The sequence below is a fragment of the Schistocerca americana genome, chromosome 3 (genome assembly GCF_021461395.2).
Source record: "Schistocerca americana isolate TAMUIC-IGC-003095 chromosome 3, iqSchAmer2.1, whole genome shotgun sequence".
Taxonomy (NCBI): domain Eukaryota; kingdom Metazoa; phylum Arthropoda; class Insecta; order Orthoptera; family Acrididae; genus Schistocerca; species Schistocerca americana.
In genome coordinates this window covers 41,582,421-41,594,490 of record NC_060121.1, presented here as the reverse complement: position 1 = coordinate 41,594,490, position 12,070 = coordinate 41,582,421, and the positions used below count along the sequence as shown (strand labels likewise).

The window sequence follows — 12,070 nt, the reverse complement described above, 5'->3', positions numbered from 1 at the left end:
TTGAAGTTTTACTGCATTGCATTATCAAATAGTGGATGAATATAGTATGTGTAAGTTGCATGCTGTGAGTCATGCTGCCCTGAGGCATATACACAGTTTTTAACTTTAATACATGACTTATTGTGTTAAAACTTTAATGCAAGGCTATACCTCTTAGTGAGTACGTTATGACAGCATTTTAAATTCAGTCAATGATTATACAAAATACTGAAAACCAAATTTTTGTTGCTCATGGACGTGTTAGATAGCCAACCTGCAACTGGGAACATACACCCATCCTGTTTCAGTCATTTAGTAATATAGATATAACAGAAAAAATATTCTTTTTCATTCACTCATTACAACTTTATCCATTAATGGAATGATATATAATTTGCATGTTGTAGAAATATAAATAATCAGCAATTCTTGTTATCTTGCAAACTGACAAGGAGGTGGAGGAGATTAGTGTTTAACATCCCAAGGACAATGAGGTCATTAGAGACGATGCACAAGCTCAGATTAGGGAAAGGTGGAGAAGGAAAGTGGCTTTTCCCCTTTCAAAAGAACCTTCCCAGCATTTCCCATAAGTGATTTAGGGAAAATGAAAACCTAAATCAGGATGGTTGGATGCAGGTTTGAACTGTCCTCCTCAAATGTGAGTCTTGTGTGCTAACCACTGCACTATCCTACAGGGTCAAATTGATGAACAATTTGAAATACACTGGTGTCCAAAATTAAAGCAACAAATGGAAATTTTTCAAGGCTGTGTTTATTTTGCCATGAAACAGTATAAACAGGTGATAGTAAAGTAGAAGAAATGTAAAGAATAAAGAACATAAATAATTGTTGTATGCTAATGGTGTACAAAAATATTCATTTTTTCAAACTTAATGGATTTGCACACACATTCCAACAACTGGTTAATGAGCTCAGTATGGGGTGTGACCATCTCTGGCAGCAATACAGGCCCGACAACTACAGGGCGTGCTTTGAATGATGTCATCAATCTCATGTTGAGGCAATAACACTCATTCTTCCTGCAGAGCTGCTTGCAAATATTGGAGAGTGAATGGTGGGTGCTGATGTGATGCAACTTGTCTTCCTAGTGCTTATCAGACATTCTCTCTGGGATTCAAATTGGGAGAGTGAACAGGCCACGCCATGGGTTCAACATTTTCTGTTTCCAAGAAAACATCAACCACCCTTTCTCTATGAGGTCAAACATTATCATCCATTAGTACAAAGTCTGGGTCCATACCACTTTGCAACAGTCTCATATGAGGTCCCAAGATCTCGTCACGATACCTGATAGCAGTTAAACCTTGTCAATTCACACAAACAATTTCATAATTAGGTGTTCAAGTGGTCAGCATAATCCTTTCCCACACCATTAGGGATCCTCCTCGTTATCGGTCCCTTTCAACAATGGTTTGGTCCTGAAATTGTGTTCCACATTCCATCCAGATGCGAGTACTTGGAGAATCACTCTCCAGACCAAGATGGGACTAATCTGTGAAAAGAGCTTTGGCCCACTGTTCGACTTCTAGGTGGTACATTGATGACTCCACTCTAGAGGCATTCCCTTCTGTGAAGATGCATCAGATGTACACATACAGCAGGTCTCCCAACTATAAAGAGCACTCTGCCGAAGCCTTCTGTAATTATTTGTCTTTATACATGTCCAGTGGATGCTGCAAGGTCAAATGCCAGTTGCCGTGCAATGCTAAGGCGATAAAGTCTTTCACTTACAGCCAAATAACACTCCTCTCTTTCTGATATCTCACATGGTTGACCTTGCCCTGGTCTTCAGGATATTGTTCCGGTCTCTGTCAATTGTCGCCACACCCGAGAAACAAGGGAACGGTCACATTAAGCCATCTGCCACAGCAGTTTGCGACTGTCCTGCTTCCATTCTTCTGATGGCCCTCCACCGCAGAGTGTGTGATAGGCACCTTATTTGTGTCATACCGCCCTGTCTGTGGCTGTATAAACAGCAATTGCTGATATGAGACTACCTGGCACACACTACACAATTTTGATAGGTGCCCTGATGTAATCACTGGCTTGGTTGTCCGATTGACCAGAATGGCACCTTACATGCAGAACATAATTGTATAGACATCTGTTGACAGTTTGTATGACTCTACTATGAATTAGACACAAGAAGAGGAAATAGCAGTTTGTTGCTTTTAATTTTGGACACCAGTGTATTGAAATTTATGGAAAGGATAGATTGCTACTCACTGTAAAGATGACATGTTGAGCTACACACAGGCACAACAAAAAGTCTATTACACATTAAGATTTTGGCCTCAGCCTTTTTTAGAAAAGAGAAACACACACATTACTCAATCAAGCAAACCTCACCCACACATGACTACCACTTATGGCTGCTCAGGCCAGAAAATAACAAAAAGAGAATCCTTTACTATAATTGATGAAAAGCAGATAAGTCTGTGTCAAATTGGAGGAGGTAGCTAAATACAAAAAAGCAGTAGCCATGTAAGTAAAGCTGTTGATAAACGGGGAAAACCGATAGCAAAACAAGGAAGTTAACTGTTAAACTATGAAAAGTGGTAACTAAACAATAAAAAATTTGCCAAACAGAGAAGAAGTGTCGAGAAAATTAAGAGAAATGATTGTCAATTAAAGTGAAATGGTCATTCAGTAAAGAAAAAAAAAATCATCCAAACAAAGAAGAAGGTCAGCAGAGAGGGAAAGGGGGGGGGGGGGGGGGGGAGGCACTGAAGATGCAAATAAAATCACTGAAGATATAAAAAAAGATCACCAGATCACGAAATTATGGAAAAACGTGAAAGAGCTCACAAGTTGCTGCAAGAATGTGCAGTAGTAAAATAGGAATGAGAGATTGCCATTATACACACAGAGAAGGAAGGTTACTACTCACCATATAGCGGAGATGCTGAGCCGCGATAGGCACACTAAAAAGATTAACACAATCATAGCTTTTGGCCATTAAGGCCTTTGTCAGCATTAGACACACACACACACACACACACACACACACACACACACACACACACAAGCGCAACTTGCACACACATCTGCAGTATCAGAGAGCTGAAACTACACTGTGAGCAGCAGCACCAGTGCATGATGGGAGTGGCGACTGGTTGGGGGTAAGGTTCAAATGCCTCTTGAGTACTATGGGACTTAACTTCTGAGGTCATCGGTCCCCTAGAACTTAGAACTACTTAGACCTAACTAACCTAAGGACAGCACGCACATCCATGCCCGAGGCAGGATTCGAACCTGCGACCGAAGTGGTCACGCAGTTCCAGACTGTAGCACCTAGAACTGCTCGGCTGGGGGTAATGAGGAGGCTGGGGCTGCGAGGGGGAGGGATAGTATGGTGGGAGTGGCGGACAGTGAAGTGTTGCAGTTTAGATGGAGGGTAAGAGAGAAGGTGCGGAGGGGGCAGGGGGTAAGCAGTGGAAAGGAGAGAAAAAAAATAAAAATAAAAGAAATTAAGACTGGGTGTGATGGTGTAGTGCTGGAATGGAAACAGGGAGGAGGCTGGATGGGTGAGGACAGTGACTAACAAAGGATGATGCCAGGAGGGTTACGGGAATGTGGGATGTATTGCAGGGAAAGTTCCCACCTGTGCAATTCAGAAAAGCTGGTGTTGGTGGGAAGGATCCATATGGCACAGGCTGTGAAGCAGTCGTTGAGGTGAGGGGTATCATGTTTGGCAGCGTGTTCAGCAATAGGGTGGTCCACTTGTTTTTTGGCCACAGTTCGTCAGTAGCCGTTCATGCGGACAGACAGCTGGTTGGTTGTCATGCCTGCATAGAAAGCAGCACAGTGGTTGCAGCTTAGCTTGTAGATCACATGAGTGGTTTTGCAGTTAGCCCTGCCTTTGATGTGATAGGTAATGTTAGTTAACAGACTGGAGTAGGTGGTGGTAGGAAGATGTATGGGACAGGTCTTGCATCTAGGTCTATTACAGGGGTATGAGCCATGAGGTACGGGATTGGGAGCAGGGGTTGTGTAAGGATGGACGAGTATATTGTGTAGGTTCGGTGAACGGCGGAATACCACGGTGGGAGGGGTGGGAAGGATAGTGGGTAGGACATTTTCCATTTCAGGGCATGACGAGAGGTAATCGAAACCCTGGTGCGGAATGTCATTCAGTTGCTCCAGTCCCAGATGGTATTGAGTTACGAGTGGAATGATCCAATGTGGCCAGACTGTGGGACTTTGGGAGGTGATGGGAGATTGGAAAGATAGGCACGGAAGATTTTTTTTTTTTTTTTTTTTTTTTTTTTTTTTTTTTTTTTTTTTTTTTTTTTTTTTTTTTTTTTTTGTACAAGGATGGGAGGATAATTACGGTCAGTGAAGGCTTCAGTGAGACATATTTATAGAGGAACTGCTCGTCACTCCAGATGTGACGACCACAGGTGGCTAGGCTCTACGGAAGGGACTTCTTGGTGTAATTATCCTCCCATCCTTGTACAAAAACAAATCTCCTGTGCCTTATGTTCCAGTCTCCCACCACCTCCAAAAGTCCCACAGTCCAGCCACAGAGGAGCATTCTACTCGTAGCTCAGTACCATCCAGGACTGGATCAACTGAATGACCTTCTCTGCCAGGGTTTCGGTTCCCTCTCGTCGTGCCCTGAAATGGGAAATGTCCTACCCACTATCCTTCCCATCCCTCCCACCGTGGTATTCCGCCATCCACCAAACATACACAATATACTCGTCCCTCCTTACACAACCCCTGCTCCCAATCCCTTACCTCATGGCTCATACCCCTATAATAGACCTAGATGCAAGACCTGTCCCATACATCCTCCTACCACCACCTACTCCAGTCTGGTCACTAACATTACCTATCACATCAAAGGCATGGCTACTTGTGAAACCACTCCTGTGATCTACAAGCTAAGCTGCAACCACTGTGCTGCATTCTATGTAGGCATGACAACCAACAAGCTGTCTGTCCACATGAACGGCCACTAACAAACTGTGGCCAAAAAACAAGTGGACTACCCTGTAGCTGAACACGCTGCCAAACATGATACCCCTCAACTCAATGAGTGCTTCACAGCCTGTGCCATATGGGTCCTTCGCGCCAGCACCAGCTTTTCTGAATTGCGCAGGTGGGAACTTTCCCTGCAATACATCCTACGTTCCCGTAACCCTCCTGGCCTCAACTTTCGTTAGTCACTGTCCTCACTCATCCAGCCTCCTCCCTGTTCCCATTCCAGCACTACACAGCCGTCATTTCACCGCCACACCCAGTCTTTTAATTTCTTTTATTTTTATTTTTTTCTCTCCTTTCTGCTACTTACCCCCACCACCCTCCGCACCTTCTCTCCTACCCTCCATCTAAACTGCAACACTTCACTGTCCCCCATTCCCACCATACTAACCCTCCCCCTCCCCACCCCAGTCTCCTCCTTACCCCCACCCAGTCGCCACTCCCATCATGCACTGGTGCTGCTGGTCACTGCAGATCTGTGTGCAAGTTGCGCTTGCGTGAGTGTGTGTGTGCGCATGTGTGTTTGTGTGTCTAATGCTGACAAAGGCCTTAATGGCCAAAAGCTATGACTGTGCGAATTTTTTTATTGTGCCTATCGCGGCTCAGCCTCTCTCCTATATACACTCCTGGAAATGGCAAAAAGAACACATTGACACCGGTGTGTCAGACCCACCATACTTGCTCCGGACACTGCGAGAGGGCTGTACAAGCAATGATCACACGCACGGCACAGCGGACACACCAGGAACCGCGGTGTTGGCCGTCGAATGGCGCTAGCTGCGCAGCATTTGTGCACCGCCGCCGTCAGTGTCAGCCAGTTTGCCGTGGCATACGGAGCTCCATCGCAGTCTTTAACACTGGTAGCATGCCGCGACAGCGTGGACGTGAACCGTATGTGCAGTTGACGGACTTTGAGCGAGGGCGTATAGTGGGCATGCGGGAGGCCGGGTGGACGTACCGCCGAATTGCTCAACACGTGGGGCGTGAGGTCTCCACAGTACATCGATGTTGTCGCCAGTGGTCGGCGGAAGGTGCACGTGCCCGTCGACCTGGGACCGGACCGCAGCGACGCACGGATGCACGCCAAGACCGTAGGATCCTACGCAGTGCCGTAGGGGACCGCACCGCCACTTCCCAGCAAATTAGGGACACTGTTGCTCCTGGGGTATCGGCGAGGACCATTCGCAACCGTCTCCATGAAGCTGGGCTACGGTCCCGCACACCGTTAGGCCGTCTTCCGCTCACGCCCCAACATCGTGCAGCCCGCCTCCAGTGGTGTCGCGACAGGCGTGAATGGAGGGACGAATGGAGACGTGTCGTCTTCAGCGATGAGAGTCGCTTCTGCCTTGGTGCCAATGATGGTCGTATGCGTGTTTGGCGCCGTGCAGGTGAGCGCCACAATCAGGACTGCATACGACCGAGGCACACAGGGCCAACACCCGGCATCATGGTGTGGGGAGCGATCTCCTACACTGGCCGTACACCACTGGTGATCGTCGAGGGGACACTGAATAGTGCACGGTACATCCAAACCGTCATCGAACCCATCGTTCTACCATTCCTAGACCGGCAAGGGAACTTGCTGTTCCAACAGGACAATGCACGTCCGCATGTATCCCGTGCCACCCAACGTGCTCTAGAAGGTGTAAGTCAACTACCCTGGCCAGCAAGATCTCCGGATCTGTCCCCCATTGAGCATGTTTGGGACTGGATGAAGCGTCGTCTCACGCGGTCTGCATGTCCAGCACGAACGCTGGTCCAACTGAGGTGCCAGGTGGAAATGGCATGGCAAGCCGTTCCACAGGACTACATCCAGCATCTCTACGATCGTCTCCATGGGAGAATAGCAGCCTGCATTGCTGCGAAAGGTGGATATACAGTGTACTAGTGCCGACATTGTGCATGCTCTGTTGCCTGTGTCTATGTGCCTGTGGTTCTGTCAGTGTGATCATGTGATGTATCTGACCCCAGGAATGTGTCAATAAAGTTTCCCCTTCCTGGGACAATGAATTCACGGTGTTCTTATTTCAATTTCCAGGAGTGTAGTTAGTACCAACTTTTCTTTTCTCATATGTGTAAATAAACTATTCAGCCAATTTCTGAGTTCCCATTGTTTTAATACTAGCTATTGACTACAGTAAAATCACATCTCAATAACACCGTCTACTAGTCATCTGTGAAAACCTGTAGTTCACCAGTGACATTGTGACCTGCCAAAAGTCCAACAACATCCACATGGCCTCATTTGCTAGTGCCGATGTCTGACACGTAATACCTCATGCTGGCCAGTGAGTGCAGAACGGAGAACAACATCCCAGTCATATGTAATGCTAGCCGTTCTATTTTCCTTGATTACTGGAGTGCTCTTGTTCTGACACAGTAGATATCTCTTGTTGAGTTGCTTGTATGTGTATTTGTCAGTCCAGAATCAAAATACTGATTGAGCAGTAACATGTTCTCTAAAATGACTCTCCATAATAATTTGCAATTGTGCACCATATGGCAATTTGACCTCAGTTCTTTGCTTTTTATGTCTATTAATTTTCCACTTATTCAGCTGGTTTCCCATCAAATCCCACCTCTGTAACACCATTTCAGTCATGTCTGTGTGTCTTTTGAGAGAAGAGAGATGATAAAATATTATATAACCATGGAATTTCCAAAATGTCATCCTTTCCCTCTGTTGTGTAGTGTACATTAACTGCGTATTTTAATTTGTCAGTATGGTAACCTCTGGCAGCTTAATACTGAAACACTTATCATGAATGAACAAGAGGCATTTTAAATTTCCAGTCTGTTACCTGTATTTATTGTGCTTCCAAGATTAAATTCAGCACAAACTTGACCAAAATGATTTAATTTTTGTTGGTGTATCTTTTTGTGGATGATATGTCTTCTGTAGAATTCTTGCTGCTCATGCTATACATCCACACTTTGTTCAATGAAAGTACCAAGTGAGGTGGTTAAGACACTGGACTCATATTCAGGAGAATGACATTCAAAACTCACATCCAGTCATCCAAATTTAGATTTTCCATGCTTTCCCTGAACTGTTTAAGCATTTTCTTGAAATATTGAAACAACTGTTTGGAAAACAAACAAGTGGGTCACAGAAGGGATAAAGGATTTGTATCAAAATAAGGAGAGATTGTATGAATACTCCAAGTGAACTACTAATCCGGAGTTTATTGCCTACTCGAAAGATGCAAACAAATACTAACATAAGCAACTCCAAATGCAAAAAAATTGAAAATTACTAACTAATGTGTAATTCAAAAATAGAACTAATGTATTGTGGCAAGTTTTAAAAAACAAAATAGGTACAAGGTCAGTTAATCACAGTAATATAGGGATGATTAAGAATAACAATAAACTAACTGATCCCAGACAAGTGGCTAGTGCTTTCAATCTTTATTTCTCAAACATAGCTCAGCAGTTAGGTTATTCATGTATCTTGCAGTACCTGGGGAGCTATCTAAAATTATGAAGGGATTACCTAATAAATATTCAATGGATGCTGATGAGATACCAGGTGTTAAACAAACAGATGTTGATAAATGACTCGAAGCATGAGTTCAGAGCTGGAAAGTCAACCCAGTTCGTAGTTTTTCCTTATTGAATGAGATACTAACAGTAGTGGATGGTAAGTAACATGTATCTGAAATATTTTGTATTTAAGTACAGCCTTCAATGTTACTAATCATGAGATTAGGTTAAGTAATTGAGGAATTAGAGGTAACAGGTGGATCCAGTCATACATCAACGATTGTGAACAGATTACAGAAGTATAACACAAAGATAGCGAAACACAGACTTTCTAGTTCTTAGAGTAATGAAAAAAATATCAAGAAGGCTTCGCAGAAGTTATAGGACCTGTCCTATTTCTGCTGTATGTAAATGACTTGGGTGATGGAAAAGCTGTGGGACCTGCAACATTAGTTATGAAAGATTTAGTGTAATGGTTCAGGACCAATAGGCTCAACATAAATTATGAAAAAAATGTGGCAGTTAAATTTCACACCAAGTGAAATCTCAGTCCTGAAAACATTGCTTTAACCATTGAATGGTAAATGAAAAAATTATTCAGATGTGAGTCAGACACAGTTCTTATGGTACACATTCAGGATGATTTCAAGTGAGAGATGCACCTTAACAGTCTACATAAAAAACTGAATACACTTACATTTTCTATTATATTCTTACTCAAAATAGAAGTTGCTCATCAGTAGTGACACTCTACCATGGCAGTATACCAGTATACGGTCATTATCTGAATGATAAAGCAAGATAAATACAGGGATTCCTCTAGACCTCTTTCTTTTTAAAATTCTGAAAATACTGCCTCTGTCTTAAAGGTGATTGTACATATTGGAATTACGTTACATAACTTCTTATTTAAAATCCTTCCCAACATTAAATACAGTTCAAGTAAAGTTGAAGCAGTTCTTGCTTAAACACTGCTTCTACTCTGCCTCTGAATTTCTGGAACATCATAACAAGTAAACCTGATTTATCAGACATTGTTAATTATATAATCATGTATTATGTCACTTTCTGTTATTACCAACTGAGTACCCGGTATTGCCAGGGTGGGTATTCATTCCAGTCGTCTATTAGTCCATCTTATCTTCCATCCTCTCTCTGTTCATCTGCTCTTCCCCCCCATCTCTCCATCTATCTGCTCGTCCCCTATTCTCTATCTGCTTGCTCCCACTCCCCCCCCCCCCCCCTCTCTCTCTCTCTCTCTCTCTCTCATTCCACCTGCACCTCCACACTCTGCCCATCTGCTTCTCCCTCTACCCATCCCTTCCCCCTCTTCTAAATTCATCTCATCCTCCTCCTCTCTATCACCTCCTCAACTCCTTTAAGTCGAGCTCCTCCTGTTTTCCTGTTTCCTTCCTCTGTCTGTCTCTCCCCCCCCCCCTCTTCCTGTACATCTCCCCCCCCCCCCCACCAATCTCTCTGTCCATCTCCTCCTCCTCCCCCTGTCCATCTCTTCCTCCCCCCCCCCCCCCTCCAACCCTTGTTTGTCCATGTTCTACTGTCCATTTACTTCTTCCCCTCCTTCCATCCATCTCCTCTTACCTTTCTATGCCCATTTCTCCCTCCTCCTCTCTCTATCCATCTTCTCCTCCCCCTTTTTTTTTTTTTTTTTTTTTTTTGTCATCAGTCTACTGACTGGTTTGATGCAGCCCGCCACGAATTCCTTTCCTGTGCTAACCTCTTCATCTCAGAGTAGCACTTGCAACCTACGTCCTCAATTATTTGCTTGACGTATTCCAATCTCTGTCTTCCTCTACAGTTTTTGCCCTCTACAGCTCCCTCTAGTACCATGGAAGTCATTCCCTCATGTCTTAGCAGATGTCCTATCATCCTGTCCCTTCTCCTTATTAGTGTTTTCCACATATTCCTTTCCTCTCCGATTCTGCGTAGCACCTCCTCATTCCTTATCTTATCAGTCCACCTAATTTTCAACATTCATCTATAGCACCACATCTCAAATGCTTCAATTCTGTTCTGTTCCGGTTTTCCCACAGTCCATGTTTCACTACCATACAATGCTGTACTCCAGACATACATCCTCAGAAATTTCTTCCTCAAATTAAGGCCGGTATTTGATATTAGTAGACTTCTCTTGGCCAGAAATGCCTTTTTTGCCATAGCGAGTCTGCTGTTGATGTCCTCCTTGCTCTGTCCGTCATTGGTTATTTTACTGCCTAGGTAGCAGAATTCCTTAACTTCATTGACTTCGTGACCATCAATCCTGATGTTAAGTTTCTCGCTGTTCTCATTTCTACTACTTTTCATTACCTTCGTCTTTCTCCGATTTACTCTCAAACCATACTGTGTACTCATTAGATTGTTCATTCCATTCAGCAGATCATTTAATTCTTCTTCACTTTCACTCAGAATAGCAATGTCATCAGCGAATCGTATCATTGATATCCTTTCACCTTGTATTTTAATTCCACTCCTGAACCTTTCTTTTATTTCCATCATTGCTTCCTCGATGTACAGATTGAAGAGTAGGTGCGAAAGGCTACAGCCTTGTCTTACACCCTTCTTAATACGAGCACTTCGTTCTTGATCGTCCACTCTTATTATTCCCTCTTGGTTGTTGTACATATTGTATATGACCCGTCTCTCCCTATAGCTTATCCCTACTTTTTTCAGAATATCGAACAGCTTGCACCATTTTATATTGTCGAACGCTTTTTCCAGGTCGACAAGTCCTATGAAAGTGTCTTGATTTTTCTTTAACCTTGCTTCCATTATTAGCCGTAACTTCAGAAATGCCTCTCTCGTCCCTTTACTTTTCCTAAAGCCAAACTGATCGTCACCTAGCACATTCTCAATTTTCTTTTCCATTCTTCTGTATATTATTCTTGTAAGCAGCTTCGATGCATGAGCTGTTAAGCTGATTGTGCGATAATTCTCGCACTTGTCAGCTCTTGCCGTCTTCGGAATTGTGTGGATGACGCTTTTCCGAAAGTCAGATGGTATGTCGCCAGACTCATATATTCTACACACCAACGTGAATAGTCTGTTTTGTTGCCACTTCCCCCAATGATTTTAGAAATTCTGATGGAATGTTATCTATCCCTCCTGCCTTATTTGACCGTAAGTCCTCCAAAGCTCTTTTAAATTCCAATTCTAATACTGGATCGCCTATCTCTTCTAAATCGACTCCTGTTTCTTCTTCTATCACATCAGACAAATCTTCACCCTCATAGAGGCTTTCAATGTATTCTTTCCACCTATCTGCTCTCTCCTCTGCATTTAACAGTGGAATTCCCGTTGCACTCTTAATGTTACCACCGTTGCTTTTAATGTCACCAAAGGTTGTTTTGACTTTCCTGTATGCTGAGTCTGTCCTTCCGACAATCATATCTTTTTCGATGTCTTCACATTTTTCCTGCAGCCATTTCGTCTTAGCTTCCCTGCACTTCCTATTTATTTCATTCCTCAGCGACTTGTATTTCTGTATTCCCAATTTTCCCGGAACATGTTTGTACTTCCTCCTTTCATCAATCAACTGAAGTATTTCTTCTGTTACCCATGGTTTCTTCGCAGCTACCTT

At 43.6% G+C, this 12,070-nt stretch overlaps 1 protein-coding gene across 1 annotated transcript in view; it reads left to right on the top strand.

The window, feature by feature from the left end:
* The window catches only part of LOC124607003 (collagen alpha-1(XVIII) chain-like), a 939,249-nt gene that overhangs the window by 910,153 nt on the left and 17,026 nt on the right, over positions 1-12,070 (top strand). The window lies entirely within an intron of this gene.